General features: G+C 71.8%; 16 non-coding genes across 16 annotated transcripts; all 16 read right to left on the reverse strand.

Moving 5' to 3' along the window:
• Positions 1-295: 295 nt before the first annotated feature.
• Positions 296-414, reverse strand: LOC132594745 (5S ribosomal RNA). The gene has a single exon (XR_009560914.1). It is a non-coding gene; the product is annotated as a 5S ribosomal RNA (ribosomal RNA).
• A 932-nt stretch (positions 415-1,346) lies between these two features.
• On the reverse strand, positions 1,347-1,465 carry LOC132594746 (5S ribosomal RNA). The gene has a single exon (XR_009560915.1). It is a non-coding gene; the product is annotated as a 5S ribosomal RNA (ribosomal RNA).
• A 2,696-nt stretch (positions 1,466-4,161) lies between these two features.
• Positions 4,162-4,280, reverse strand: LOC132594747 (5S ribosomal RNA). Its single transcript, XR_009560916.1, has one exon. It is a non-coding gene; the product is annotated as a 5S ribosomal RNA (ribosomal RNA).
• A 932-nt stretch (positions 4,281-5,212) lies between these two features.
• LOC132594749 (5S ribosomal RNA) lies at positions 5,213-5,331 on the reverse strand. Its single transcript, XR_009560918.1, has one exon. It is a non-coding gene; the product is annotated as a 5S ribosomal RNA (ribosomal RNA).
• A 2,696-nt stretch (positions 5,332-8,027) lies between these two features.
• Positions 8,028-8,146, reverse strand: LOC132594750 (5S ribosomal RNA). Its single transcript, XR_009560919.1, has one exon. It is a non-coding gene; the product is annotated as a 5S ribosomal RNA (ribosomal RNA).
• Positions 8,147-10,842: 2,696 nt separating this feature from the next.
• Positions 10,843-10,961, reverse strand: LOC132594751 (5S ribosomal RNA). The gene has a single exon (XR_009560920.1). It is a non-coding gene; the product is annotated as a 5S ribosomal RNA (ribosomal RNA).
• Positions 10,962-11,893: 932 nt separating this feature from the next.
• Positions 11,894-12,012, reverse strand: LOC132594752 (5S ribosomal RNA). The gene has a single exon (XR_009560921.1). It is a non-coding gene; the product is annotated as a 5S ribosomal RNA (ribosomal RNA).
• Positions 12,013-12,944: 932 nt separating this feature from the next.
• On the reverse strand, positions 12,945-13,063 carry LOC132594753 (5S ribosomal RNA). Its single transcript, XR_009560922.1, has one exon. It is a non-coding gene; the product is annotated as a 5S ribosomal RNA (ribosomal RNA).
• A 931-nt stretch (positions 13,064-13,994) lies between these two features.
• LOC132594754 (5S ribosomal RNA) lies at positions 13,995-14,113 on the reverse strand. The gene has a single exon (XR_009560923.1). It is a non-coding gene; the product is annotated as a 5S ribosomal RNA (ribosomal RNA).
• A 932-nt stretch (positions 14,114-15,045) lies between these two features.
• On the reverse strand, positions 15,046-15,164 carry LOC132594755 (5S ribosomal RNA). Its single transcript, XR_009560924.1, has one exon. It is a non-coding gene; the product is annotated as a 5S ribosomal RNA (ribosomal RNA).
• Positions 15,165-16,096: 932 nt separating this feature from the next.
• On the reverse strand, positions 16,097-16,215 carry LOC132594756 (5S ribosomal RNA). The gene has a single exon (XR_009560925.1). It is a non-coding gene; the product is annotated as a 5S ribosomal RNA (ribosomal RNA).
• Positions 16,216-17,147: 932 nt separating this feature from the next.
• LOC132594757 (5S ribosomal RNA) lies at positions 17,148-17,266 on the reverse strand. The gene has a single exon (XR_009560926.1). It is a non-coding gene; the product is annotated as a 5S ribosomal RNA (ribosomal RNA).
• Positions 17,267-18,197: 931 nt separating this feature from the next.
• Positions 18,198-18,316, reverse strand: LOC132594758 (5S ribosomal RNA). The gene has a single exon (XR_009560927.1). It is a non-coding gene; the product is annotated as a 5S ribosomal RNA (ribosomal RNA).
• A 932-nt stretch (positions 18,317-19,248) lies between these two features.
• LOC132594760 (5S ribosomal RNA) lies at positions 19,249-19,367 on the reverse strand. Its single transcript, XR_009560929.1, has one exon. It is a non-coding gene; the product is annotated as a 5S ribosomal RNA (ribosomal RNA).
• Positions 19,368-20,299: 932 nt separating this feature from the next.
• On the reverse strand, positions 20,300-20,418 carry LOC132594761 (5S ribosomal RNA). Its single transcript, XR_009560930.1, has one exon. It is a non-coding gene; the product is annotated as a 5S ribosomal RNA (ribosomal RNA).
• Positions 20,419-23,115: 2,697 nt separating this feature from the next.
• LOC132594762 (5S ribosomal RNA) lies at positions 23,116-23,234 on the reverse strand. The gene has a single exon (XR_009560931.1). It is a non-coding gene; the product is annotated as a 5S ribosomal RNA (ribosomal RNA).
• Between the last annotated feature and the right edge of the window lie 821 nt (positions 23,235-24,055).

Here is a 24,055-nt window from a genome sequence, read left to right on the forward strand (position 1 = left end):
GTGGGGGCGGCCAGGTGCAGGTCGAGGGGCTCGCGGGCCGAAAGGACGGCAACTGGGCCCGCGGCGGAGTCTGGGTCCGGGCCAGCCACCCCGGGAGCGTCTGGGGTGCGGCTGCCTTCCAGGGCCGCCTTCTGGCCGCCTGGCCGGCCGGGCCGGCGGGGAGCGACCCCGCCGGCGCGCGCCGTGGTGGGAGGGGCCTGAGGAGGTGGGGCCTGCAGCGGGGCCCGGCGGGGGCGGAGCCGGCGACCCCGCCGCGGGCGAGTAAAGGAGAAGGCGGGCGGAGCGGGAGGCAAAAAGCCTACAGCACCCGGTATTCCCAGGCGGTCTCCCATCCAAGTACTAACCAGGCCCGACCCTGCTTAGCTTCCGAGATCAGACGAGATCGGGCGCGTTCAGGGTGGTATGGCCGTAGACGGGGGCGGGGGGCCGCGGGCGGCCTCTTGAGGCCCAGTTTCGCTGGCGCTGGCGCCTTAACGCCAGCCTGGCGGCCGGCCCGCCCCGGCAGGGCCCCCTCGCCCGCCCAGGCAGGGGCAACGGAGGTCTCGGGTATCGGGCGGCGGCGGAGGGTTTGGCGACCACCTCCCAGCCCAGGGCGGCCGTGACCCAGCAAACCCTTCGGCGCTTGGCGCCCCGCCCAAGATCCCGCACGTCGCTCACAGGGACGTGGCCCCGGAGGCTTCAGGGCCCGGGGCCCGCGGTCCCTTGGGCATCGGCCCTGCCCGCCCACGCGGCCCTAGGCGCAGCCCGGCCGCAGCCCGGGCCGGCCCTCCTGCCCGACAGCAGCTGGCCCGAAGCCACCGGGAGCCACCAATGAGTCGCCACGGCCCCTCAGCCCCGGCAAGGCCACCCTTGCCCCCACACCCCCCGCCGAGCTCAGGACCCCGCCCCTGGTGGCCGGCAGGCCCGGGGAAGCGGCCCCTGCCCTCGATCCCGCTCCCGCACCCGGCCGCGGTGACACGCCAGAGGGGCGGGGTGGGGGGGGGCTTTTGTCGGAGGGAGCTGTGGAGGGACACACCGGCACACAGGTGGCGGCGCCGGGGCTGGGCGCCGGTGGGGGCGGCCAGGTGCAGGTCGAGGGGCTCGCGGGCCGAAAGGACGGCAACTGGGCCCGCGGCGGAGTCTGGGTCCGGGCCAGCCACCCCGGGAGCGTCTGGGGTGCGCCTGCCTTCCAGGGCCGCCTTCTGGCCGCCTGGCCGGCCGGGCCGGCGGGGAGCGACCCCGCCGGCGCGCGCCGTGGTGGGAGGGGCCTGAGGAGGTGGGGCCTGCAGCGGGGCCCGGCGGGGGCGGAGCCGGCGGCCCCCGCCGCGGGCGAGTAAAGGAGAAGGCGGGCGGAGCGGGAGGCAAAAAGCCTACAGCACCCGGTATTCCCAGGCGGTCTCCCATCCAAGTACTAACCAGGCCCGACCCTGCTTAGCTTCCGAGATCAGACGAGATCGGGCGCGTTCAGGGTGGTATGGCCGTAGACGGGGGCGGGGGGCCGCGGGCGGCCTCTTGAGGCCCAGTTTCGCTGGCGCTGGCGCCTTAACGCCAGCCTGGCGGCCGGCCCGCCCCGGCAGGGCCCCCTCGCCCGCCCAGGCAGGGGCAACGGAGGTCTCGGGTATCGGGCGGCGGCGGAGGGTTTGGCGACCACCTCCCAGCCCAGGGCGGCCGTGACCCAGCAAACCCTTCGGCGCTTGGCGCCCCGCCCAAGATCCCGCACGTCGCTCACAGGGACGTGGCCCCGGAGGCTTCAGGGCCCGGGGCCCGCGGTCCCTTGGGCATCGGCCCTGCCCGCCCACGCGGCCCTAGGCGCAGCCCGGCCGCAGCCCGGGCCGGCCCTCCTGCCCGACAGCAGCTGGCCCGAAGCCACCGGGAGCCACCATTGAGTCGCCACGGCCCCTCAGCCCCGGCAAGGCCACCCTTGCCCCCACACCCCCCGCCGAGCTCAGGACCCCGCCCCTGGTGGCCGGCAGGCCCGGGGAAGCGGCCCCTGCCCTCGATCCCGCTCCCGCACCCGGCCGCGGTGACACGCCAGAGGGGCGGGGTGGGGGGGGGCTTTTGACGGAGGGAGCTGTGGAGGGACATACCGGCACACAGGTGGCGGCGCCGGGGCTGGGCGCCGGTGGGGGCGGCCAGGTGCAGGTCGAGGGGCTCGCGGGCCGAAAGGACGGCAACTGGGCCCATGGCGGAGTCTGGGTCTGGAGGGCTCTGAGCCTCCATCCGCTCTGTTGCCTCGGGTCTACCGGCCCGACGCCTGGTAGCGCGACACCCCACCGGCCCACAGACGTAGCCTCCCCAGCTGTGCTCACAGCGAGTCCAACCGCAGCCTGCATCCCTCCACGGGACACTTGGATTACTCCCGCGATCCCCACGAGGTGCGGCACCCGGCGGCCGAATGGGCTGAGATCCTGCCCTTGCGGCGCCCTGTGGCCACCTCCGCCTCCCTCACGGTACTGGCCGAGGCCTTGGACCAGCGGGCCCCGGCTCCCAGCTCAGCGCTGCTCCTCCGCCCCTCTCACCTCCTGCCCGACGTCCAGGCTACCGAGCACCCTCCACCCCCGCCCACCTTCATGCCACTCAGCCGGAACCCGGGAGGCAATGCCAACTACCAGGTGTATGACAGTCTGGTGCTGAAGCGGCAACCGCAGGAGGGCCAAGCGCGGGCCAACTCGCTGCTACCTTCCACCTCGGCCTCCAGGCCCTCTCTGCACGGGAGCCAGACTGGGAAAGTGAACTTACCAGCAGCAAATGGGGGCAGGGGCAGGGGGCGGCAGGGCATGGAGAGAGGAATAAAGAGCGCCAGAGTCCAGGAAACATTGGTGGTCTGTGGCTTGGAAGCGCCACTCCTTCTGCCAGCCTGGGTCCCTGCGCTTGGCTTCCTGCAATAAGAAGCCAGTGTCCCCTTCTTGGCCTGAGGGTCCCTTTGGTTTAGTGGCCACAGTTCTGCCAGCAGGCCCCTCCTGGTCCTATACCATGCACTAAGTACATCTGCAGCTGCAGACTCCAAACCCCTGGTCTCTGGGCACCTCCTCTGTGTCTCAGCTGTCCCTGTCCACAGAGAGCCTCATACAAGAAGTTGCTTCCAAACTGGGAGGTTCCACATCTGGGCAGGTCCAGCTCCAGGCCCAGTGAAGGGCATGAAGAAGGCTGAGGCTCTGGACTCCAGCCAGGCCTTCAGCAGGCCTCTGAGGCCAAGGTCTTCCTAGTCTCAAGAGGGGCCAAGAGACGCAATGTGTCATTTGAACAAGTGAGTCAGCGGGCGGTGAGCGAATGAATGACCGCTCGAGGGGATGTATGCCGGCCACCGGGCCCTGTTTGACTGTCCAGGCTCAGCTTACCTGACCCTGGTTACCAGGGAATGCCACTCTGGGCCCTCCTTTTCATCCCCCTCCCTCACTGTGACCTCACCACCTGCCCCATTATGACCCAGTCTGGCTCCCAGTTAAAACTGGAGGGCAGAGGGCCCAGGCAGTCCTGGGACCAACGGCCATGGGTGAGCGAAACTACTACCGAGCCGAGCCGTTCACTGGCCCCATCCCCAGGAAATGCCAGGAGCAAGGATACTCAATTCTTCTGATCCCGGTCAGCTTCATCTTGCTCAACGTGGGGATCAACATGGTGACTATGGTCAGGGCAGGATCTGTGCAGCGCGGTTGGGGGAGCCCTGGGGTCTTGAAGGGGCTGAGGTGGGAGGGCTGCTGGGGTGTGACCGGGACAAGGGTTGGATTTCAGGGCTCACCCTGCTCCCGGCCTCCCCCCTCCCCTTCTTGCCTCAACTCTGGAGGCATCTGAAGAGATTCTTGCGGGCACTTTTCAATCGTATTTTCCACAAAGGTGAGTGGGCGCCGGCGTGGGTTCAGGGGATGTGGGCCTGTCCCCTTTCTTCTATCCCTGCCTTGATTCTCAGCCCCTCAGGAACCCAGGCCCTGACCCATCTCGCCTTTCCCCACAGACAAGCAAGCCAGCTGTGTAGGCACCCATCGCATGTGCATGCGCTGCTCCGTGGATCCCAAGAACCTGTGCTCAAGAGTTTCTTCCCACTTCTGCCATCGCCCAAGCTTCCTGCTCGGGCAGGTAAACCCACCTTGACTACTGCCTGCAGCGGGGCTCGGCGGGGGCGGAGCCGGCGGCCCCCCCGCCGCGGGCGAGTAAAGGAGAAGGCGGGCGGAGCGGGAGGCAAAAAGCCTACAGCACCCGGTATTCCCAGGCGGTCTCCCATCCAAGTACTAACCAGGCCCGACCCTGCTTAGCTTCCGAGATCAGACGAGATCGGGCGCGTTCAGGGTGGTATGGCCGTAGACGGGGGCGGGGGGCCGCGGGCGGCCTCTTGAGGCCCAGTTTCGCTGGCGCTGGCGCCTTAACGCCAGCCTGGCGGCCGGCCCGCCCCGGCAGGGCCCCCTCGCCCGCCCAGGCAGGGGCAACGGAGGTCTCGGGTATCGGGCGGCGGCGGAGGGTTTGGCGACCACCTCCCAGCCCAGGGCGGCCGTGACCCAGCAAACCCTTCGGCGCTTGGTGCCCCGCCCAAGATCCCGCACGTCGCTCACAGGGACGTGGCCCCGGAGGCTTCAGGGCCCGGGGCCCGCGGTCCCTTGGGCATCGGCCCTGCCCGCCCACGCGGCCCTAGGCGCAGCCCGGCCGCAGCCCGGGCCGGCCCTCCTGCCCGACAGCAGCTGGCCCGAAGCCACCGGGAGCCACCATTGAGTCGCCACGGCCCCTCAGCCCCGGCAAGGCCACCCTTGCCCCCACACCCCCCGCCGAGCTCAGGACCCCGCCCCTGGTGGCCGGCAGGCCCGGGGAAGCGGCCCCTGCCCTCGATCCCGCTCCCGCACCCGGCCGCGGTGACACGCCAGAGGGGCGGGGTGGGGGGGGGCTTTTGTCGGAGGGAGCTGTGGAGGGACACACCGGCACACAGGTGGCGGCGCCGGGGCTGGGCGCCGGTGGGGGCGGCCAGGTGCAGGTCGAGGGGCTCGCGGGCCGAAAGGACGGCAACTGGGCCCGCGGCGGAGTCTGGGTCCGGGCCAGCCACCCCGGGAGCGTCTGGGGTGCGCCTGCCTTCCAGGGCCGCCTTCTGGCCGCCTGGCCGGCCGGGCCGGCGGGGAGCGACCCCGCCGGCGCGCGCCGTGGTGGGAGGGGCCTGAGGAGGTGGGGCCTGCAGCGGGGCCCGGCGGGGGCGGAGCCGGCGGCCCCCGCCGCGGGCGAGTAAAGGAGAAGGCGGGCGGAGCGGGAGGCAAAAAGCCTACAGCACCCGGTATTCCCAGGCGGTCTCCCATCCAAGTACTAACCAGGCCCGACCCTGCTTAGCTTCCGAGATCAGACGAGATCGGGCGCGTTCAGGGTGGTATGGCCGTAGACGGGGGCGGGGGGCCGCGGGCGGCCTCTTGAGGCCCAGTTTCGCTGGCGCTGGCGCCTTAACGCCAGCCTGGCGGCCGGCCCGCCCCGGCAGGGCCCCCTCGCCCGCCCAGGCAGGGGCAACGGAGGTCTCGGGTATCGGGCGGCGGCGGAGGGTTTGGCGACCACCTCCCAGCCCAGGGCGGCCGTGACCCAGCAAACCCTTCGGCGCTTGGCGCCCCGCCCAAGATCCCGCACGTCGCTCACAGGGACGTGGCCCCGGAGGCTTCAGGGCCCGGGGCCCGCGGTCCCTTGGGCATCGGCCCTGCCCGCCCACGCGGCCCTAGGCACAGCCCGGCCGCAGCCCAGGCCGGCCCTCCTGCCCGACAGCAGCTGGCCCGAAGCCACCAGGAGCCACCATTGAGTCGCCACGGCCCCTCAGCCCCGGCAAGGCCACCCTTGCCCCCACACCCCCCGCCGAGCTCAGGACCCCGCCCCTGGTGGCCGGCAGGCCCGGGGAAGCGGCCCCTGCCCTCGATCCCGCTCCCGCACCCGGCCGCGGTGACACGCCAGAGGGGCGGGGTGGGGGGGGGCTTTTGTCGGAGGGAGCTGTGGAGGGACACACCGGCACACAGGTGGCGGCGCCGGGGCTGGGCGCCGGTGGGGGCGGCCAGGTGCAGGTCGAGGGGCTCGCGGGCCGAAAGGACGGCAACTGGGCCCATGGCGGAGTCTGGGTCTGGAGGGCTCTGAGCCTCCATCCGCTCTGGTGCCTCGGGTCTACCGGCCCGACGCCTGGTAGCGCGACACCCCACCGGCCCAGAGACGTAGCCTCCCCAGCTGTGCTCACAGCGAGTCCAACCGCAGCCTGCATCCCTCCACGGGACACTTGGATTACTCCCGCGATCCCCACGAGGTGCGGCACCCGGCGGCCGAATGGGCTGAGATCCTGCCCTTGCGGCGCCCTGTGGCCACCTCCGCCTCCCTCACGGTACTGGCCGAGGCCTCGGACCAGCGGGCCCCGGCTCCCAGCTCAGCGCTGCTCCTCCGCCCCTCTCACCTCCTGCCCGACGTCCAGGCTACCGAGCACCCTCCACCCCCGCCCACCTTCATGCCACTCAGCCGGAACCCGGGAGGCAATGCCAACTACCAGGTGTATGACAGTCTGGTGCTGAAGCGGCAACCGCAGGAGGGCCAAGCGCGGGCCAACTCGCTGCTACCTTCCACCTCGGCCTCCAGGCCCTCTCTGCACGGGAGCCAGACTGGGAAAATGAACTTACCAGCAGCAAGTGGGGGCAGGGGCAGGGGGCGGCAGGGCATGGAGAGAGGAATAAAGAGCGCCAGAGTCCAGGAAACATTGGTGGTCTGTGGCTTGGAAGCGCCACTCCTTCTGCCAGCCTGGGTCCCTGCGCTTGGCTTCCTGCAATAAGAAGCCAGTGTCCCCTTCTTGGCCTGAGGGTCCCTTTGGTTTAGTGGCCACAGTTCTGCCAGCAGGCCCCTCCTGGTCCTATACCATGCACTAAGTACATCTGCAGCTGCAGACTCCAAACCCCTGGTCTCTGGGCACCTCCTCTGTGTCTCAGCTGTCCCTGTCCACAGAGAGCCTCATACAAGAAGTTGCTTCCAAACTGGGAGGTTCCACATCTGGGCAGGTCCAGCTCCAGGCCCAGTGAAGGGCATGAAGAAGGCTGAGGCTCTGGACTCCAGCCAGGCCTTCAGCAGGCCTCTGAGGCCAAGGTCTTCCTAGTCTCAAGAGGGGCCAAGAGACGCAATGTGTCATTTGAACAAGTGAGTCAGCGGGCGGTGAGCGAATGAATGACCACTCGAGGGGATGTATGCCGGCCACCGGGCCCTGTTTGACTGTCCAGGCTCAGCTTACCTGACCTTGGTTACCAGGGAATGCCACTCTGGGCCCTCCTTTTCATCCCCCTCCCTCACTGTGACCTCACCACCTGCCCCATTATGACCCAGTCTGGCTCCCAGTTAAAACTGGAGGGCAGAGGGCCCAGGCAGTCCTGGGACCAACAGCCATGGGTGAGCGAAACTACTACCGAGCTGAGCCGTTCACTGGCCCCATCCCCAGGAAATGCCAGGAGCAAGGATACTCAATTCTTCTGATCCCGGTCAGCTTCATCTTGCTCAACGTGGGGATCAACATGGTGACTATGGTCAGGGCAGGATCTGTGCAGCGCGGTTGGGGGAGCCCTGGGGTCTTGAAGGGGCTGAGGTGGGAGGGCTGCTGGGGTGTGACCGGGATAAGGGTTGGATTTCAGGGCTCACCCTGCTCCCGGCCTCCCCCCTCCCCTTCTTCCCTCAACTCTGGAGGCATCTGAAGAGATTCTTGCGGGCACTTTTCAATCGTATTTTCCACAAAGGTGAGTGGGCGCCGGCGTGGGTTCAGGGGATGTGGGCCTGTCCCCTTTCTTCTATCCCTGCCTTGATTCTCAGCCCCTCAGGAACCCAGGCCCTGACCCATCTCGCCTTTCCCCACAGACAAGCAAGCCAGCTGTGTAGGCACCCATCGCATGTGCATGCGCTGCTCCGTGGATCCCAAGAACCTGTGCTCAAGAGTTTCTTCCCACTTCTGCCATCGCCCAAGCTTCCTGCTCGGGCAGGTAAACCCACCTTGACTACTGCCTGCAGCGGGGCTCGGCGGGGGCGGAGCCGGCGGCCCCCCCGCCGCGGGCGAGTAAAGGAGAAGGCGGGCGGAGCGGGAGGCAAAAAGCCTACAGCACCCGGTATTCCCAGGCGGTCTCCCATCCAAGTACTAACCAGGCCCGACCCTGCTTAGCTTCCGAGATCAGACGAGATCGGGCGCGTTCAGGGTGGTATGGCCGTAGACGGGGGCGGGGGGCCGCGGGCGGCCTCTTGAGGCCCAGTTTCGCTGGCGCTGGCGCCTTAACGCCAGCCTGGCGGCCGGCCCGCCCCGGCAGGGCCCCCTCGCCCGCCCAGGCAGGGGCAACGGAGGTCTCGGGTATCGGGCGGCGGCGGAGGGTTTGGCGACCACCTCCCAGCCCAGGGCGGCCGTGACCCAGCAAACCCTTCGGCGCTTGGCGCCCCGCCCAAGATCCCGCACGTCGCTCACAGGGACGTGGCCCCGGAGGCTTCAGGGCCCGGGGCCCGCGGTCCCTTGGGCATCGGCCCTGCCCGCCCACGCGGCCCTAGGCGCAGCCCGGCCGCAGCCCGGGCCGGCCCTCCTGCCCGACAGCAGCTGGCCCGAAGCCACCGGGAGCCACCATTGAGTCGCCACGGCCCCTCAGCCCCGGCAAGGCCACCCTTGCCCCCACACCCCCCGCCGAGCTCAGGACCCCGCCCCTGGTGGCCGGCAGGCCCGGGGAAGCGGCCCCTGCCCTCGATCCCGCTCCCGCACCCGGCCGCGGTGACACGCCAGAGGGGCGGGGTGGGGGGGGGCTTTTGACGGAGGGAGCTGTGGAGGGACATACCGGCACACAGGTGGCGGCGCCGGGGCTGGGCGCCGGTGGGGGCGGCCAGGTGCAGGTCGAGGGGCTCGCGGGCCGAAAGGACGGCAACTGGGCCCATGGCGGAGTCTGGGTCTGGAGGGCTCTGAGCCTCCATCCGCTCTGTTGCCTCGGGTCTACCGGCCCGACGCCTGGTAGCGCGACACCCCACCGGCCCACAGACGTAGCCTCCCCAGCTGTGCTCACAGCGAGTCCAACCGCAGCCTGCATCCCTCCACGGGACACTTGGATTACTCCCGCGATCCCCACGAGGTGCGGCACCCGGCGGCCGAATGGGCTGAGATCCTGCCCTTGCGGCGCCCTGTGGCCACCTCCGCCTCCCTCACGGTACTGGCCGAGGCCTTGGACCAGCGGGCCCCGGCTCCCAGCTCAGCGCTGCTCCTCCGCCCCTCTCACCTCCTGCCCGACGTCCAGGCTACCGAGCACCCTCCACCCCCGCCCACCTTCATGCCACTCAGCCGGAACCCGGGAGGCAATGCCAACTACCAGGTGTATGACAGTCTGGTGCTGAAGCGGCAACCGCAGGAGGGCCAAGCGCGGGCCAACTCGCTGCTACCTTCCACCTCGGCCTCCAGGCCCTCTCTGCACGGGAGCCAGACTGGGAAAGTGAACTTACCAGCAGCAAATGGGGGCAGGGGCAGGGGGCGGCAGGGCATGGAGAGAGGAATAAAGAGCGCCAGAGTCCAGGAAACATTGGTGGTCTGTGGCTTGGAAGCGCCACTCCTTCTGCCAGCCTGGGTCCCTGCGCTTGGCTTCCTGCAATAAGAAGCCAGTGTCCCCTTCTTGGCCTGAGGGTCCCTTTGGTTTAGTGGCCACAGTTCTGCCAGCAGGCCCCTCCTGGTCCTATACCATGCACTAAGTACATCTGCAGCTGCAGACTCCAAACCCCTGGTCTCTGGGCACCTCCTCTGTGTCTCAGCTGTCCCTGTCCACAGAGAGCCTCATACAAGAAGTTGCTTCCAAACTGGGAGGTTCCACATCTGGGCAGGTCCAGCTCCAGGCCCAGTGAAGGGCATGAAGAAGGCTGAGGCTCTGGACTCCAGCCAGGCCTTCAGCAGGCCTCTGAGGCCAAGGTCTTCCTAGTCTCAAGAGGGGCCAAGAGACGCAATGTGTCATTTGAACAAGTGAGTCAGCGGGCGGTGAGCGAATGAATGACCGCTCGAGGGGATGTATGCCGGCCACCGGGCCCTGTTTGACTGTCCAGGCTCAGCTTACCTGACCCTGGTTACCAGGGAATGCCACTCTGGGCCCTCCTTTTCATCCCCCTCCCTCACTGTGACCTCACCACCTGCCCCATTATGACCCAGTCTGGCTCCCAGTTAAAACTGGAGGGCAGAGGGCCCAGGCAGTCCTGGGACCAACGGCCATGGGTGAGCGAAACTACTACCGAGCCGAGCCGTTCACTGGCCCCATCCCCAGGAAATGCCAGGAGCAAGGATACTCAATTCTTCTGATCCCGGTCAGCTTCATCTTGCTCAACGTGGGGATCAACATGGTGACTATGGTCAGGGCAGGATCTGTGCAGCGCGGTTGGGGGAGCCCTGGGGTCTTGAAGGGGCTGAGGTGGGAGGGCTGCTGGGGTGTGACCGGGACAAGGGTTGGATTTCAGGGCTCACCCTGCTCCCGGCCTCCCCCCTCCCCTTCTTGCCTCAACTCTGGAGGCATCTGAAGAGATTCTTGCGGGCACTTTTCAATCGTATTTTCCACAAAGGTGAGTGGGCGCCGGCGTGGGTTCAGGGGATGTGGGCCTGTCCCCTTTCTTCTATCCCTGCCTTGATTCTCAGCCCCTCAGGAACCCAGGCCCTGACCCATCTCGCCTTTCCCCACAGACAAGCAAGCCAGCTGTGTAGGCACCCATCGCATGTGCATGCGCTGCTCCGTGGATCCCAAGAACCTGTGCTCAAGAGTTTCTTCCCACTTCTGCCATCGCCCAAGCTTCCTGCTCGGGCAGGTAAACCCACCTTGACTACTGCCTGCAGCGGGGCTCGGCGGGGGCGGAGCCGGCGGCCCCCCCGCCGCGGGCGAGTAAAGGAGAAGGCGGGCGGAGCGGGAGGCAAAAAGCCTACAGCACCCGGTATTCCCAGGCGGTCTCCCATCCAAGTACTAACCAGGCCCGACCCTGCTTAGCTTCCGAGATCAGACGAGATCGGGCGCGTTCAGGGTGGTATGGCCGTAGACGGGGGCGGGGGGCCGCGGGCGGCCTCTTGAGGCCCAGTTTCGCTGGCGCTGGCGCCTTAACGCCAGCCTGGCGGCCGGCCCGCCCCGGCAGGGCCCCCTCGCCCGCCCAGGCAGGGGCAACGGAGGTCTCGGGTATCGGGCGGCGGCGGAGGGTTTGGCGACCACCTCCCAGCCCAGGGCGGCCGTGACCCAGCAAACCCTTCGGCGCTTGGCGCCCCGCCCAAGATCCCGCACGTCGCTCACAGGGACGTGGCCCCGGAGGCTTCAGGGCCCGGGGCCCGCGGTCCCTTGGGCATCGGCCCTGCCCGCCCACGCGGCCCTAGGCGCAGCCCGGCCGCAGCCCGGGCCGGCCCTCCTGCCCGACAGCAGCTGGCCCGAAGCCACCGGGAGCCACCAATGAGTCGCCACGGCCCCTCAGCCCCGGCAAGGCCACCCTTGCCCCCACACCCCCCGCCGAGCTCAGGACCCCGCCCCTGGTGGCCGGCAGGCCCGGGGAAGCGGCCCCTGCCCTCGATCCCGCTCCCGCACCCGGCCGCGGTGACACGCCAGAGGGGCGGGGTGGGGGGGGGCTTTTGTCGGAGGGAGCTGTGGAGGGACACACCGGCACACAGGTGGCGGCGCCGGGGCTGGGCGCCGGTGGGGGCGGCCAGGTGCAGGTCGAGGGGCTCGCGGGCCGAAAGGACGGCAACTGGGCCCGCGGCGGAGTCTGGGTCCGGGCCAGCCACCCCGGGAGCGTCTGGGGTGCGCCTGCCTTCCAGGGCCGCCTTCTGGCCGCCTGGCCAGCCGGGCCGGCGGGGAGCGACCCCGCCGGCGCGCGCCGTGGTGGGAGGGGCCTGAGGAGGTGGGGCCTGCAGCGGGGCCCGGCGGGGGCGGAGCCGGCGGCCCCCGCCGCGGGCGAGTAAAGGAGAAGGCGGGCGGAGCGGGAGGCAAAAAGCCTACAGCACCCGGTATTCCCAGGCGGTCTCCCATCCAAGTACTAACCAGGCCCGACCCTGCTTAGCTTCCGAGATCAGACGAGATCGGGCGCGTTCAGGGTGGTATGGCCGTAGACGGGGGCGGGGGGCCGCGGGCGGCCTCTTGAGGCCCAGTTTCGCTGGCGCTGGCGCCTTAACGCCAGCCTGGCGGCCGGCCCGCCCCGGCAGGGCCCCCTCGCCCGCCCAGGCAGGGGCAACGGAGGTCTCGGGTATCGGGCGGCGGCGGAGGGTTTGGCGACCACCTCCCAGCCCAGGGCGGCCGTGACCCAGCAAACCCTTCGGCGCTTGGCGCCCCGCCCAAGATCCCGCACGTCGCTCACAGGGACGTGGCCCCGGAGGCTTCAGGGCCCGGGGCCCGCGGTCCCTTGGGCATCGGCCCTGCCCGCCCACGCGGCCCTAGGCGCAGCCCGGCCGCAGCCCGGGCCGGCCCTCCTGCCCGACAGCAGCTGGCCCGAAGCCACCGGGAGCCACCATTGAGTCGCCACGGCCCCTCAGCCCCGGCAAGGCCACCCTTGCCCCCACACCCCCCGCCGAGCTCAGGACCCCGCCCCTGGTGGCCGGCAGGCCCGGGGAAGCGGCCCCTGCCCTCGATCCCGCTCCCGCACCCGGCCGCGGTGACACGCCAGAGGGGCGGGGTGGGGGGGGGCTTTTGTCGGAGGGAGCTGTGGAGGGACACACCGGCACACAGGTGGCGGCGCCGGGGCTGGGCGCCGGTGGGGGCGGCCAGGTGCAGGTCGAGGGGCTCGCGGGCCGAAAGGACGGCAACTGGGCCCGCGGCGGAGTCTGGGTCCGGGCCAGCCACCCCGGGAGCGTCTGGGGTGCGCCTGCCTTCCAGGGCCGCCTTCTGGCCGCCTGGCCGGCCGGGCCGGCGGGGAGCGACCCCGCCGGCGCGCGCCGTGGTGGGAGGGGCCTGAGGAGGTGGGGCCTGCAGCGGGGCCCGGCGGGGGCGGAGCCGGCGGCCCCCGCCGCGGGCGAGTAAAGGAGAAGGCGGGCGGAGCGGGAGGCAAAAAGCCTACAGCACCCGGTATTCCCAGGCGGTCTCCCATCCAAGTACTAACCAGGCCCGACCCTGCTTAGCTTCCGAGATCAGACGAGATCGGGCGCGTTCAGGGTGGTATGGCCGTAGACGGGGGCGGGGGGCCGCGGGCGGCCTCTTGAGGCCCAGTTTCGCTGGCGCTGGCGCCTTAACGCCAGCCTGGCGGCCGGCCCGCCCCGGCAGGGCCCCCTCGCCCGCCCAGGCAGGGGCAACGGAGGTCTCGGGTATCGGGCGGCGGCGGAGGGTTTGGCGACCACCTCCCAGCCCAGGGCGGCCGTGACCCAGCAAACCCTTCGGCGCTTGGCGCCCCGCCCAAGATCCCGCACGTCGCTCACAGGGACGTGGCCCCGGAGGCTTCAGGGCCCGGGGCCCGCGGTCCCTTGGGCATCGGCCCTGCCCGCCCACGCGGCCCTAGGCGCAGCCCGGCCGCAGCCCGGGCCGGCCCTCCTGCCCGACAGCAGCTGGCCCGAAGCCACCGGGAGCCACCATTGAGTCGCCACGGCCCCTCAGCCCCGGCAAGGCCACCCTTGCCCCCACACCCCCCGCCGAGCTCAGGACCCCGCCCCTGGTGGCCGGCAGGCCCGGGGAAGCGGCCCCTGCCCTCGATCCCGCTCCCGCACCCGGCCGCGGTGACACGCCAGAGGGGCGGGGTGGGGGGGGGCTTTTGTCGGAGGGAGCTGTGGAGGGACACACCGGCACACAGGTGGCGGCGCCGGGGTTGGGCGCCGGTGGGGGCGGCCAGGTGCAGGTCGAGGGGCTCGCGGGCCGAAAGGACGGCAACTGGGCCCGCGGCGGAGTCTGGGTCCGGGCCAGCCACCCCGGGAGCGTCTGGGGTGCGGCTGCCTTCCAGGGCCGCCTTCTGGCCGCCTGGCCGGCCGGGCCGGCGGGGAGCGACCCCGCCGGCGCGCGCCGTGGTGGGAGGGGCCTGAGGAGGTGGGGCCTGCAGCGGGGCCCGGCGGGGGCGGAGCCGGCGACCCCGCCGCGGGCGAGTAAAGGAGAAGGCGGGCGGAGCGGGAGGCAAAAAGCCTACAGCACCCGGTATTCCCAGGCGGTCTCCCATCCAAGTACTAACCAGGCCCGACCCTGCTTAGCTTCCGAGATCAGACGAGATCGGGCGCGTTCAGGGTGGTATGGCCGTAGACGGGGGCGGGGGGCCGCGGGCGGCCTCTTGAGGCCCAGTTTCGCTGGCGCTGGCGCCTTAACGCCAGCCTGGCGGCCGGCCCGCCCCGGCAGGGCCCCCTCGCCCGCCCAGGCAGGGGCAACGGAGGTCTCGGGTATCGGGCGGCGGCGGAGGGTTTGGCGACCACCTCCCAGCCCAGGGCGGCCGTGACCCAGCAAACCCTTCGGCGCTTGGCGCCCCGCCCAAGATCCCGCACGTCGCTCACAGGGACGTGGCCCCGGAGGCTTCAGGGCCCGGGGCCCGCGGTCCCTTGGGCATCGGCCCTGCCCGCCCACGCGGCCCTAGGCGCAGCCCGGCCGCAGCCCGGGCCGGCCCTCCTGCCCGACAGCAGCTGGCCCGAAGCCACCGGGAGCCACCAATGAGTCGCCACGGCCCCTCAGCCCCGGCAAGGCCACCCTTGCCCCCACACCCCCCGCCGAGCTCAGGACCCCGCCCCTGGTGGCCGGCAGGCCCGGGGAAGCGGCCCCTGCCCTCGATCCCGCTCCCGCACCCGGCCGCGGTGACACGCCAGAGGGGCGGGGTGGGGGGGGGCTTTTGTCGGAGGGAGCTGTGGAGGGACACACCGGCACACAGGTGGCGGCGCCGGGGCTGGGCGCCGGTGGGGGCGGCCAGGTGCAGGTCGAGGGGCTCGCGGGCCGAAAGGACGGCAACTGGGCCCGCGGCGGAGTCTGGGTCCGGGCCAGCCACCCCGGGAGCGTCTGGGGTGCGCCTGCCTTCCAGGGCCGCCTTCTGGCCGCCTGGCCGGCCGGGCCGGCGGGGAGCGACCCCGCCGGCGCGCGCCGTGGTGGGAGGGGCCTGAGGAGGTGGGGCCTGCAGCGGGGCCCGGCGGGGGCGGAGCCGGCGGCCCCCGCCGCGGGCGAGTAAAGGAGAAGGCGGGCGGAGCGGGAGGCAAAAAGCCTACAGCACCCGGTATTCCCAGGCGGTCTCCCATCCAAGTACTAACCAGGCCCGACCCTGCTTAGCTTCCGAGATCAGACGAGATCGGGCGCGTTCAGGGTGGTATGGCCGTAGACGGGGGCGGGGGGCCGCGGGCGGCCTCTTGAGGCCCAGTTTCGCTGGCGCTGGCGCCTTAACGCCAGCCTGGCGGCCGGCCCGCCCCGGCAGGGCCCCCTCGCCCGCCCAGGCAGGGGCAACGGAGGTCTCGGGTATCGGGCGGCGGCGGAGGGTTTGGCGACCACCTCCCAGCCCAGGGCGGCCGTGACCCAGCAAACCCTTCGGCGCTTGGCGCCCCGCCCAAGATCCCGCACGTCGCTCACAGGGACGTGGCCCCGGAGGCTTCAGGGCCCGGGGCCCGCGGTCCCTTGGGCATCGGCCCTGCCCGCCCACGCGGCCCTAGGCGCAGCCCGGCCGCAGCCCGGGCCGGCCCTCCTGCCCGACAGCAGCTGGCCCGAAGCCACCGGGAGCCACCATTGAGTCGCCACGGCCCCTCAGCCCCGGCAAGGCCACCCTTGCCCCCACACCCCCCGCCGAGCTCAGGACCCCGCCCCTGGTGGCCGGCAGGCCCGGGGAAGCGGCCCCTGCCCTCGATCCCGCTCCCGCACCCGGCCGCGGTGACACGCCAGAGGGGCGGGGTGGGGGGGGGCTTTTGTCGGAGGGAGCTGTGGAGGGACACACCGGCACACAGGTGGCGGCGCCGGGGCTGGGCGCCGGTGGGGGCGGCCAGGTGCAGGTCGAGGGGCTCGCGGGCCGAAAGGACGGCAACTGGGCCCGCGGCGGAGTCTGGGTCCGGGCCAGCCACCCCGGGAGCGTCTGGGGTGCGCCTGCCTTCCAGGGCCGCCTTCTGGCCGCCTGGCCGGCCGGGCCGGCGGGGAGCGACCCCGCCGGCGCGCGCCGTGGTGGGAGGGGCCTGAGGAGGTGGGGCCTGCAGCGGGGCCCGGCGGGGGCGGAGCCGGCGGCCCCCGCCGCGGGCGAGTAAAGGAGAAGGCGGGCGGAGCGGGAGGCAAAAAGCCTACAGCACCCGGTATTCCCAGGCGGTCTCCCATCCAAGTACTAACCAGGCCCGACCCTGCTTAGCTTCCGAGATCAGACGAGATCGGGCGCGTTCAGGGTGGTATGGCCGTAGACGGGGGCGGGGGGCCGCGGGCGGCCTCTTGAGGCCCAGTTTCGCTGGCGCTGGCGCCTTAACGCCAGCCTGGCGGCCGGCCCGCCCCGGCAGGGCCCCCTCGCCCGCCCAGGCAGGGGCAACGGAGGTCTCGGGTATCGGGCGGCGGCGGAGGGTTTGGCGACCACCTCCCAGCCCAGGGCGGCCGTGACCCAGCAAACCCTTCGGCGCTTGGCGCCCCGCCCAAGATCCCGCACGTCGCTCACAGGGACGTGGCCCCGGAGGCTTCAGGGCCCGGGGCCCGCGGTCCCTTGGGCATCGGCCCTGCCCGCCCACGCGGCCCTAGGCGCAGCCCGGCCGCAGCCCGGGCCGGCCCTCCTGCCCGACAGCAGCTGGCCCGAAGCCACCGGGAGCCACCATTGAGTCGCCACGGCCCCTCAGCCCCGGCAAGGCCACCCTTGCCCCCACACCCCCCGCCGAGCTCAGGACCCCGCCCCTGGTGGCCGGCAGGCCCGGGGAAGCGGCCCCTGCCCTCGATCCCGCTCCCGCACCCGGCCGCGGTGACACGCCAGAGGGGCGGGGTGGGGGGGGGCTTTTGTCAGAGGGAGCTGTGGAGGGACACACCGGCACACAGGTGGCGGCGCCGGGGCTGGGCGCCGGTGGGGGCGGCCAGGTGCAGGTCGAGGGGCTCGCGGGCCGAAAGGACGGCAACTGGGCCCGCGGCGGAGTCTGGGTCCGGGCCAGCCACCCCGGGAGCGTCTGGGGTGCGCCTGCCTTCCAGGGCCGCCTTCTGGCCGCCTGGCCGGCCGGGCCGGCGGGGAGCGACCCCGCCGGCGCGCGCCGTGGTGGGAGGGGCCTGAGGAGGTGGGGCCTGCAGCGGGGCCCGGCGGGGGCGGAGCCGGCGGCCCCCGCCGCGGGCGAGTAAAGGAGAAGGCGGGCGGAGCGGGAGGCAAAAAGCCTACAGCACCCGGTATTCCCAGGCGGTCTCCCATCCAAGTACTAACCAGGCCCGACCCTGCTTAGCTTCCGAGATCAGACGAGATCGGGCGCGTTCAGGGTGGTATGGCCGTAGACGGGGGCGGGGGGCCGCGGGCGGCCTCTTGAGGCCCAGTTTCGCTGGCGCTGGCGCCTTAACGCCAGCCTGGCGGCCGGCCCGCCCCGGCAGGGCCCCCTCGCCCGCCCAGGCAGGGGCAACGGAGGTCTCGGGTATCGGGCGGCGGCGGAGGGTTTGGCGACCACCTCCCAGCCCAGGGCGGCCGTGACCCAGCAAACCCTTCGGCGCTTGGCGCCCCGCCCAAGATCCCGCACGTCGCTCACAGGGACGTGGCCCCGGAGGCTTCAGGGCCCGGGGCCCGCGGTCCCTTGGGCATCGGCCCTGCCCGCCCACGCGGCCCTAGGCGCAGCCCGGCCGCAGCCCGGGCCGGCCCTCCTGCCCGACAGCAGCTGGCCCGAAGCCACCGGGAGCCACCATTGAGTCGCCACGGCCCCTCAGCCCCGGCAAGGCCACCCTTGCCCCCACACCCCCCGCCGAGCTCAGGACCCCGCCCCTGGTGGCCGGCAGGCCCGGGGAAGCGGCCCCTGCCCTCGATCCCGCTCCCGCACCCGGCCGCGGTGACACGCCAGAGGGGCGGGGTGGGGGGGGGCTTTTGTCGGAGGGAGCTGTGGAGGGACACACCGGCACACAGGTGGCGGCGCCGGGGTTGGGCGCCGGTGGGGGCGGCCAGGTGCAGGTCGAGGGGCTCGCGGGCCGAAAGGACGGCAACTGGGCCCGCGGCGGAGTCTGGGTCCGGGCCAGCCACCCCGGGAGCGTCTGGGGTGCGGCTGCCTTCCAGGGCCGCCTTCTGGCCGCCTGGCCGGCCGGGCCGGCGGGGAGCGACCCCGCCGGCGCGCGCCGTGGTGGGAGGGGCCTGAGGAGGTGGGGCCTGCAGCGGGGCCCGGCGGGGGCGGAGCCGGCGACCCCGCCGCGGGCGAGTAAAGGAGAAGGCGGGCGGAGCGGGAGGCAAAAAGCCTACAGCACCCGGTATTCCCAGGCGGTCTCCCATCCAAGTACTAACCAGGCCCGACCCTGCTTAGCTTCCGAGATCAGACGAGATCGGGCGCGTTCAGGGTGGTATGGCCGTAGACGGGGGCGGGGGGCCGCGGGCGGCCTCTTGAGGCCCAGTTTCGCTGGCGCTGGCGCCTTAACGCCAGCCTGGCGGCCGGCCCGCCCCGGCAGGGCCCCCTCGCCCGCCCAGGCAGGGGCAACGGAGGTCTCGGGTATCGGGCGGCGGCGGAGGGTTTGGCGACCACCTCCCAGCCCAGGGCGGCCGTGACCCAGCAAACCCTTCGGCGCTTGGCGCCCCGCCCAAGATCCCGCACGTCGCTCACAGGGACGTGGCCCCGGAGGCTTCAGGGCCCGGGGCCCGCGGTCCCTTGGGCATCGGCCCTGCCCGCCCACGCGGCCCTAGGCGCAGCCCGGCCGCAGCCCGGGCCGGCCCTCCTGCCCGACAGCAGCTGGCCCGAAGCCACCGGGAGCCACCATTGAGTCGCCACGGCCCCTCAGCCCCGGCAAGGCCACCCTTGCCCCCACACCCCCCGCCGAGCTCAGGACCCCGCCCCTGGTGGCCGGCAGGCCCGGGGAAGCGGCCCCTGCCCTCGATCCCGCTCCCGCACCCGGCCGCGGTGACACGCCAGAGGGGCGGGGTGGGGGGGGGCTTTTGTCAGAGGGAGCTGTGGAGGGACACACCGGCACACAGGTGGCGGCGCCGGGGCTGGGCGCCGGTGGGGGCGGCCAGGTGCAGGTCGAGGGGCTCGCGGGCCGAAAGGACGGCAACTGGGCCCGCGGCGGAGTCTGGGTCCGGGCCAGCCACCCCGGGAGCGTCTGGGGTGCGCCTGCCTTCCAGGGCCGCCTTCTGGCCGCCTGGCCGGCCGGGCCGGCGGGGAGCGACCCCGCCGGCGCGCGCCGTGGTGGGAGGGGCCTGAGGAGGTGGGGCCTGCAGCGGGGCCCGGCGGGGGCGGAGCCGGCGGCCCCCGCCGCGGGCGAGTAAAGGAGAAGGCGGGCGGAGCGGGAGGCAAAAAGCCTACAGCACCCGGTATTCCCAGGCGGTCTCCCATCCAAGTACTAACCAGGCCCGACCCTGCTTAGCTTCCGAGATCAGACGAGATCGGGCGCGTTCAGGGTGGTATGGCCGTAGACGGGGGCGGGGGGCCGCGGGCGGCCTCTTGAGGCCCAGTTTCGCTGGCGCTGGCGCCTTAACGCCAGCCTGGCGGCCGGCCCGCCCCGGCAGGGCCCCCTCGCCCGCCCAGGCAGGGGCAACGGAGGTCTCGGGTATCGGGCGGCGGCGGAGGGTTTGGCGACCACCTCCCAGCCCAGGGCGGCCGTGACCCAGCAAACCCTTCGGCGCTTGGCGCCCCGCCCAAGATCCCGCACGTCGCTCACAGGGACGTGGCCCCGGAGGCTTCAGGGCCCGGGGCCCGCGGTCCCTTGGGCATCGGCCCTGCCCGCCCACGCGGCCCTAGGCGCAGCCCGGCCGCAGCCCGGGCCGGCCCTCCTGCCCGACAGCAGCTGGCCCGAAGCCACCGGGAGCCACCATTGAGTCGCCACGGCCCCTCAGCCCCGGCAAGGCCACCCTTGCCCCCACACCCCCCGCCGAGCTCAGGACCCCGCCCCTGGTGGCCGGCAGGCCCGGGGAAGCGGCCCCTGCCCTCGATCCCGCTCCCGCACCCGGCCGCGGTGACACGCCAGAGGGGCGGGGTGGGGGGGGGCTTTTGTCGGAGGGAGCTGTGGAGGGACACACCGGCACACAGGTGGCGGCGCCGGGGTTGGGCGCCGGTGGGGGCGGCCAGGTGCAGATCGAGGGGCTCGCGGGCCGAAAGGACGGCAACTGGGCCCGCGGCGGAGTCTGGGTCCGGGCCAGCCACCCCGGGAGCGTCTGGGGTGCGGCTGCCTTCCAGGGCCGCCTTCTGGCCGCCTGGCCGGCCGGGCCGGCGGGGAGCGACCCCGCCGGCGCGCGCCGTGGTGGGAGGGGCCTGAGGAGGTGGGGCCTGCAGCGGGGCCCGGCGGGGGCGGAGCCGGCGGCCCCCGCCGCGGGCGAGTAAAGGAGAAGGCGGGCGGAGCGGGAGGCAAAAAGCCTACAGCACCCGGTATTCCCAGGCGGTCTCCCATCCAAGTACTAACCAGGCCCGACCCTGCTTAGCTTCCGAGATCAGACGAGATCGGGCGCGTTCAGGGTGGTATGGCCGTAGACGGGGGCGGGGGGCCGCGGGCGGCCTCTTGAGGCCCAGTTTCGCTGGCGCTGGCGCCTTAACGCCAGCCTGGCGGCCGGCCCGCCCCGGCAGGGCCCCCTCGCCCGCCCAGGCAGGGGCAACGGAGGTCTCGGGTATCGGGCGGCGGCGGAGGGTTTGGCGACCACCTCCCAGCCCAGGGCGGCCGTGACCCAGCAAACCCTTCGGCGCTTGGCGCCCCGCCCAAGATCCCGCACGTCGCTCACAGGGACGTGGCCCCGGAGGCTTCAGGGCCCGGGGCCCGCGGTCCCTTGGGCATCGGCCCTGCCCGCCCACGCGGCCCTAGGCGCAGCCCGGCCGCAGCCCGGGCCGGCCCTCCTGCCCGACAGCAGCTGGCCCGAAGCCACCGGGAGCCACCATTGAGTCGCCACGGCCCCTCAGCCCCGGCAAGGCCACCCTTGCCCCCACACCCCCCGCCGAGCTCAGGACCCCGCCCCTGGTGGCCGGCAGGCCCGGGGAAGCGGCCCCTGCCCTCGATCCCGCTCCCGCACCCGGCCGCGGTGACACGCCAGAGGGGCGGGGTGGGGGTGGGGCTTTTGTCGGAGGGAGCTGTGGAGGGACACACCGGCACACAGGTGGCGGCGCCGGGGCTGGGCGCCGGTGGGGGCGGCCAGGTGCAGGTCGAGGGGCTCGCGGGCCGAAAGGACGGCAACTGGGCCCATGGCGGAGTCTGGTTCTGGAGGGCTCTGAGCCTCCATCCGCTCTGTTGCCTCGGGTCTACCGGCCCGACGCCTGGTAGCGCGACACCCCACCGGCCCACAGACGTAGCCTCCCCAGCTGTGCTCACAGCGAGTCCAACCGCAGCCTGCATCCCTCCACGGGACACTTGGATTACTCCCGCGATCCCCACGAGGTGCGGCACCCGGCGGCCGAATGGGCTGAGATCCTGCCCTTGCGGCGCCCTGTGGCCACCTCCGCCTCCCTCACGGTACTGGCCGAGGCCTTGGACCAGCGGGCCCCGGCTCCCAGCTCAGCGCTGCTCCTCCGCCCCTCTCACCTCCTGCCCGACGTCCAGGCTACCGAGCACCCTCCACCCCCGCCCACCTTCATGCCACTCAGCCGGAACCCGGGAGGCAATGCCAACTACCAGGTGTATGACAGTCTGGTGCTGAAGCGGCAACCGCAGGAGGGCCAAGCGCGGGCCAACTCGCTGCTACCTTCCACCTCGGCCTCCAGGCCCTCTCTGCACGGGAGCCAGACTGGGAAAGTGAACTTACCAGCAGCAAATGGGGGCAGGGGCAGGGGGCGGCAGGGCATGGAGAGAGGAATAAAGAGCGCCAGAGTCCAGGAAACATTGGTGGTCTGTGGCTTGGAAGCGCCACTCCTTCTGCCAGCCTGGGTCCCTGCGCTTGGCTTCCTGCAATAAGAAGCCAGTGTCCCCTTCTTGGCCTGAGGGTCCCTTTGGTTTAGTGGCCACAGTTCTGCCAGCAGGCCCCTCCTGGTCCTATACCATGCACTAAGTACATCTGCAGCTGCAGACTCCAAACCCCTGGTCTCTGGGCACCTCCTCTGTGTCTCAGCTGTCCCTGTCCACAGAGAGCCTCATACAAGAAGTTGCTTCCAAACTGGGAGGTTCCACATCTGGGCAGGTCCAGCTCCAGGCCCAGTGAAGGGCATGAAGAAGGCTGAGGCTCTGGACTCCAGCCAGGCCTTCAGCAGGCCTCTGAGGCCAAGGTCTTCCTAGTCTCAAGAGGGGCCAAGAGACGCAATGTGTCATTTGAACAAGTGAGTCAGCGGGCGGTGAGCGAATGAATGACCGCTCGAGGGGATGTATGCCGGCCACCGGGCCCTGTTTGACTGTCCAGGCTCAGCTTACCTGACCCTGGTTACCAGGGAATGCCACTCTGGGCCCTCCTTTTCATCCCCCTCCCTCACTGTGACCTCACCACCTGCCCCATTATGACCCAGTCTGGCTCCCAGTTAAAACTGGAGGGCAGAGGGCCCAGGCAGTCCTGGGACCAACGGCCATGGGTGAGCGAAACTACTACCGAGCCGAGCCGTTCACTGGCCCCATCCCCAGGAAATGCCAGGAGCAAGGATACTCAATTCTTCTGATCCCGGTCAGCTTCATCTTGCTCAACGTGGGGATCAACATGGTGACTATGGTCAGGGCAGGATCTGTGCAGCGCGGTTGGGGGAGCCCTGGGGTCTTGAAGGGGCTGAGGTGGGAGGGCTGCTGGGGTGTGACCGGGACAAGGGTTGGATTTCAGGGCTCACCCTGCTCCCGGCCTCCCCCCTCCCCTTCTTGCCTCAACTCTGGAGGCATCTGAAGAGATTCTTGCGGGCACTTTTCAATCGTATTTTCCACAAAGGTGAGTGGGCGCCGGCGTGGGTTCAGGGGATGTGGGCCTGTCCCCTTTCTTCTATCCCTGCCTTGATTCTCAGCCCCTCAGGAACCCAGGCCCTGACCCATCTCGCCTTTCCCCACAGACAAGCAAGCCAGCTGTGTAGGCACCCATCGCATGTGCATGCGCTGCTCCGTGGATCCCAAGAACCTGTGCTCAAGAGTTTCTTCCCACTTCTGCCATCGCCCAAGCTTCCTGCTCGGGCAGGTAAACCCACCTTGACTACTGCCTGCAGCGGGGCTCGGCGGGGGCGGAGCCGGCGGCCCCCCCGCCGCGGGCGAGTAAAGGAGAAGGCGGGCGGAGCGGGAGGCAAAAAGCCTACAGCACCCGGTATTCCCAGGCGGTCTCCCATCCAAGTACTAACCAGGCCCGACCCTGCTTAGCTTCCGAGATCAGACGAGATCGGGCGCGTTCAGGGTGGTATGGCCGTAGACGGGGGCGGGGGGCCGCGGGCGGCCTCTTGAGGCCCAGTTTCGCTGGCGCTGGCGCCTTAACGCCAGCCTGGCGGCCGGCCCGCCCCGGCAGGGCCCCCTCGCCCGCCCAGGCAGGGGCAACGGAGGTCTCGGGTATCGGGCGGCGGCGGAGGGTTTGGCGACCACCTCCCAGCCCAGGGCGGCCGTGACCCAGCAAACCCTTCGGCGCTTGGCGCCCCGCCCAAGATCCCGCACGTCGCTCACAGGGACGTGGCCCCGGAGGCTTCAGGGCCCGGGGCCCGCGGTCCCTTGGGCATCGGCCCTGCCCGCCCACGCGGCCCTAGGCGCAGCCCGGCCGCAGCCCGGGCCGGCCCTCCTGCCCGACAGCAGCTGGCCCGAAGCCACCGGGAGCCACCATTGAGTCGCCACGGCCCCTCAGCCCCGGCAAGGCCACCCTTGCCCCCACACCCCCCGCCGAGCTCAGGACCCCGCCCCTGGTGGCCGGCAGGCCCGGGGAAGCGGCCCCTGCCCTCGATCCCGCTCCCGCACCCGGCCGCGGTGACACGCCAGAGGGGCGGGGTGGGGGGGGGCTTTTGTCAGAGGGAGCTGTGGAGGGACACACCGGCACACAGGTGGCGGCGCCGGGGTTGGGCGCCGGTGGGGGCGGCCAGGTGCAGGTCGAGGGGCTCGCGGGCCGAAAGGACGGCAACTGGGCCCGCGGCGGAGTCTGGGTCCGGGCCAGCCACCCCGGGAGCGTGTGGGGTGCGGCTGCCTTCCAGGGCCGCCTTCTGGCCGCCTGGCCGGCCGGGCCGGCGGGGAGCGACCCCGCCGGCGCGCGCCGT

This window comes from Globicephala melas, unplaced genomic scaffold (genome assembly GCF_963455315.2).
Source record: "Globicephala melas unplaced genomic scaffold, mGloMel1.2 SCAFFOLD_309, whole genome shotgun sequence".
NCBI classification, from domain to species: Eukaryota; Metazoa; Chordata; class Mammalia; order Artiodactyla; family Delphinidae; genus Globicephala; species Globicephala melas.